Raw genomic sequence first — 5,588 nt, forward strand, 5'->3', positions numbered from 1 at the left:
CTGCGGAACTAGCTCCGTCTGTCATATTAGCGTGGAAGTGCTAAGAATATCTGCACTGGGACGGAAGTCACCTGGATCTTGCTGGCCATGAGTCAGTCCAAGAATGTTTGTAAATTTATTTCGATAGCATACCAAGTTTAACTACCCCAATGCTTGCTCCTGTGCACCTAAGTGCATCCCGAGCTGTTGTATTCCACTTTCCATCAGTGGCTCTCATAACACTTCATGGAGGAGGGCAGTATCATTATCCTCATTTTACAAATGTGGAAACCGAGGCACGATGCGGGGAAGTGACTAGCCCCAGGTGTCCCAGCAGGTGAGTGGCAGAGCCAGGATCAGAGCCTGGGCCAGTGATAGCCCTGGTCTCCTGACTCCCAGTCCAGTCTTCCAGCCATTAGACCATACTACCTCTCCTCCACTCTGCAGCTTTGTAATCACAGGTTCTGTTAGATACCCTGGGCACTAGATACAGATTTGACGTTTAAGCAGTTGGACCCAGACCCTGCAAATACTTATTCAGGTGTTGACCGTCCTCATGAGCGTGTGCAGGATCAGAGTGCAAGGCCTCTATGCCACCCTGCTACCCCAGCGATTTCACTGAAATAACTCTGGCTTGACAGGGCAGAACTTGGCCTACGTTTGCTGTTCTGGGGCTCTTGGCAGAGTGAGCCTCAACTTTTGAGCCTCCCCCAGCTGACATTGCGCTTGTCTTACAGCTCTGCAGTTTTGACTCCCCAGCACAGAATGATCTGTGCCTTTGAAAAATTAAAACCCTCTATCACAGCCTGGCTGCGTCCTAATCAACAGGCTGGTGACTCAGTCACTGGCTGGGCAAGTCAAGTGAGTAAACTAGCTGATGGCTCCCTGCCTCAGAGAAACAGAAGTTATCCTGGCTCAGAAGAAGGACGGGGAAGGGGCAGCAGAGGAAGAGGCCAGGCAGCAGATCCCTTTGCTTGCAGGCAGGAGGCTGATTTTGTGCCTAGGGAGAGGACAGGGGCGGTGGGTTTGTAGAAATTTTGGTGATGCCCAGAATGCCCAGAGCCCACCCCAGGGTCTAGGAGGGAGTTTGGGTCGGGGGAGGAGGTCTGGGGTGCAGGCTCTGGGCTGGGGCAGGGGCTGGGGGTGCAGGAGGAGGGGTTGAGGGGTGCAGGCTCTGGGAGGGAGTTTGGGGACAGGAGGGGGGTGGTGGGAAGGGGTGCAAGCTCTGGGAGGGGGTGGGGGATGCGGGGGGTGGGGGGTGGGAGGTGTAGGCTCTGCGAGGGGGTCAGAGGTGCGGCGCTTACCGGGGCTCCTAGGCAGGGTGGGCCGGGGATCTCCACGTGCTGCTCCCCCCCACGCACTGCCCCCACAGCTTCCACATTGGCTGCAGGGGCGCCTGGGGCAGGAACAGCGCAGAGACCCCGATGCCCCCGGCCGGCAGCCACATGGAGCGAGCAGGCAGCAGCCTCTCCAGTCTGGTCCAGCTGGTGGTGTGTGGACCCCCCCCGGCCACTTTAAATTGCGGTGGGGAGGGAGACACCCGGGCCAGGGACGTTCCTGCTGCCCAGGGCCCGGAGAACTGGCTGCCCATGGAGGGGCCGTTCTTCAGGGTGAACAGTTATGACCTAGGTCGCTGCTATTTTCATTCTGGGAAAGGCAGCCAGGCCAGGGGGGACAGAGGAGGGATTGATCGAGCCCCCTGCACACACCACGGAAGGATGGCCGCGTGGAGAAGGCATTTTTTTCTGGGAGCTAAGGGTCATATGCCCAGCTCTGTCACTTGTTCACAGTGTGATTTTGGGCAAGTCCCTTTGCCTTTCTGTGCCTCAGTTTCCTACTTGTACACCAGGGACATGGTACTTCCCCGCCCCAGAGGGAGTCGGGGGTGTGGATAAGGCTCAAATACTACTGGAAGATTGTAATATGTTCAGATTTCCGGGCCAACTACCATAGGTCCCCAGGCATGGGGTGTAATGCCATTTATTCCTTTTCAGGAGTCACTGGAGGAAAGGTCCTTCGGGGAGCACTGCAAACTCCCAGTAAGTGGTAGAGGGCTGGTGGGCTCATGGGTCAGCAAAGGGCGTGATTTAGGGAGACTGTGGTGCTGAAGGGTTTCAGAGTAACAGCCGTGTTAGTCTGTATTCGCAAAAAGAAAAGGAGGACTTGTGGCACCTTAGAGACTAACCAATTTATTAGAGCATAAGCTTTCGTGAGCTACAGCTCACTTCTTCAGATGCATATCGTGGAAACTGCAGCAGGCTTTATATATACACAGAGAATATGAAACAATACCTATTCCCACCCCACTGTCCTGCTGGTAATAGCTTATCTAAAGTGATTTCCAGCACAAATCCAGGTTTTCTCACCCTCCACCCCCCCACACAAATTCACTCTCCTGCTGGTGATAGCCCATCCAAAGTGATAACTCTTTACACAATGTGCATGACAATTAAGCTGAAGGTTTGTTATGACCATGTCTCTCCGTAAACTGGCTTGTGTGTAATTGACTCACTCTCGTAGGTGTGGTTTGGGGTTTAACTTGGGTTATGACTTGATTAGCACTAGCCCTTTCCTCTGCCTCCATGCCTCTGGTGCAGCTCCCCCAGCACTGGCAATGGTAAGACAGGGGTCCAGGTGGCTCCTAGCGCTGCCGCTGAAAGCTGTTCTGAGAAATTTTCTCACAAAATGAGCCTGCTGTAACAGAACCTTACTGTCCAGGAAGCAGGACTAACTTCTTACAAGAGCCCCTGAATGACCGAACCCAGGTTACAGTCATCAAAGTGGACAGCACTGGCATTCAGCTACTTGATTAGAAAGGGAATATGCGGGTGGGGGGTTATGGGAACATCAGAGCAATGCAAGGAAGGAATGCTGAATGTTAATAGGTTCATTGAGAACACTTTGTAATTCAGCACCTTCCACCCAACCACCTCAAATGCTTTGCTAACATTGTGGCAACTGAGATGCTGGCCTACCATTTATGCAAACATCTTTACCTTTGTCCTCCCCACCCACAGATGATTTACTCAACTGCTGCATATTGTCTCAGTCTAAGGCTTTGTCTATTTTACAAGTGGCACCAGTTTAACAAACAATGGATTTTTAGTTGATTTAGGGCTTGTCTACCTAAGGAGACATTTGTGATTAACTCCATGTGTGGATACCCTTATTCTAGAATAAAAGTGCTTTTTGTTCCTGTTTAGCTTAACCCACTTATGCTTTCAAAGACTGTCCACACATGGCATTCTTCAGGAACAGCTATTGCACTTTAAATTCACACCCTACCTTACTCATTAACTTTCAAGTGCAGACAAGCCCTTATTTAAACTAGTGCAAACCTCCTGTATGGAGACTCTGACATCAATTGAAATGTGGGTTATACTGAGTTAGCACAAGCAGGTTTCTTACAATCCTTAATTAAATCAATTATACCAGTTTTTTTAATTTTTTAAAATCCATTTTAGTTAAGCTTGTAACACTGACAAGGCCCTAGCTTGTGAACTCACTAGTACAGGGAGTCTCTGTTGCTTATTTGAACAGTGCATTGTCCAGTGAGGTTTCGATCAGGTCCTTAGACGCTACTGCAGTAAGATGGTCAAGTGTCAATATACCCCTCTGAGATAGTTGGTAAGTTTCCATTGTTTGTTTTAAAAATTAGGGAAATGGAGGCAGAGCAAGGAAGCAATTTACCCAAAGTCACATGGGAGAGCAGCAGCAGAACTAGGAACCGAACCCAGATCTCTTGCTCACAGCTCTGCTCGGAGCACCCTCGCAAGTTACTGTCAATCACATTATGTCAGAGACCACAAGGTGGGTGAGGCAATATCTTTTAGTGCAGTGGTGCCAAACTTTATTACACGAGTGGGCCACATAAACCAAAGCACAACCTTGTGTGGGACAAACAGATTCTCTGTCAGGGGCTGACAGCCTGAGCCCTGCTGTGGGCCTTATGAAATTCTCTGGTGGGCCCTATATGGCCCACGGGCTGTAGGTTGGGCACCCCTATTTTATTGGACCAACTTCAGTTGATGAAAGCGACAAGCTTTCACAGTATCCTACTGTGTGTTTTGTTGGCATACATTCTTAAAGTGCAATACGTTAAGGCTTATACTGAAGAGGGAAAGAGGATTAGGAAATACTGTGCACGCATAACCCGACTGAGTTAACGGCACAATCTTAACCTTTCGGAATTCCCTGACGCAAATGTTTGATCTTGAAACTTTGTTACATTAATACTGGTGGATATCATCACATGTCGTTTAAAGGTTATTTAAAAGAGCAAATCAGCAGGTAACTGGCTTACACAGTTCATTGCAATGATATGCCAACAGCCCGTAAAACAACCAATTAGGGTGCAGATATGCACAATGTGTATTATTCCTATTCGTACCCTAAGGTATCTGACAGAACTCTGATTGTTCCCAGGTGTTAGCTGCAGCCGTGATACACTACCACATGAGTTACTGAGAGTTTGGTGGATACCATATAACATATCAAGGTACTACAGGGACAGACGGTATAAGCCCCGTGTGTAATACTGGAATAGGAGAGATTGTTTTGCAGTCCTCACAGGCATGTGAATATAGCAGCTTTCAGTTCAGGACTCCAATTCTAAGCTGGTTTATGTGAGATGGTGGAAAAATTGCTAGTAGCCTAGTGTCTAGTACTGCCCTCACTGTTGCTACCCCAAACTACTCATGTCAGGATATGCATCATTATAGCAGGGTGCAGAGCTGAGTTCCTCTAGCAGGTAACTGTATTTTGATTAGGCATAAATATCAAAGATCATAAAGGACAGACACAAGTAGCTTTAGAACAAAGACTGGTGTATTTCTACCGGAACAGATGACACACAGGATGTGTGAGGGATGAATGCATGGATATTCTGAATGGCAAATACAAATCTATTTTATTCTGACAAAACTTCTCACGAGGACTGGAACACCGACACTCTTATTCTGTGGTATTACTGAGCAAACCTGATGTTTAATGCACAACCTGCCATTTTTCTTTGCATTTTTAATAATAGGAAGACAGCTTTAAGAAGACCTTGGGAAAGGCGGAAGGACGACAAAGTGTAAACCAAGCAGAGTGAATTAGCTGTACAGAGTTCATTTAGCAGTGCATCCATGTTCTGGTTTCTTAGGCCATGTCTACACTAGCTAGCATACCGATGCAGCTGTGCCACTGTGAGATTGCTCGTGAAGCCGCTCTATGTCGATGGGAGACAGCTCTCCTGTTGACATAATTAAACCATCTCAAATGAGCGGCGGTAGCTACATTGGCAGGAGAACGTCTCCAGCCAACATAGCGCTATCCACACCGGTGCGTCTGTCGGGGTAACTTGTGTTGCCCAGGGTGTGGTTTTATTCACACCTATGAGTGATATCAGTTATATTGACAAACGTGCTAGTGTAGACATGGCCTTAGAGAGAGAGAAAATGTCCTCCTCTCTTTTGGGGGAAGCTGCTTCTCAATCACTCAGCTGTTTTCTCTTCTATGAAAAATGGAATAATTTAGAGCACGTTTTCAAAAGCAGATATTAATCCCAGCGTTCCAAGTATAACAAGAAGAAACTGGCCCCAACAGAAAGAGACAAAGATTGCAAG

Source organism: Lepidochelys kempii, chromosome 21 (assembly GCF_965140265.1).
Source record: "Lepidochelys kempii isolate rLepKem1 chromosome 21, rLepKem1.hap2, whole genome shotgun sequence".
Taxonomy (NCBI): Eukaryota; Metazoa; Chordata; order Testudines; family Cheloniidae; genus Lepidochelys; species Lepidochelys kempii.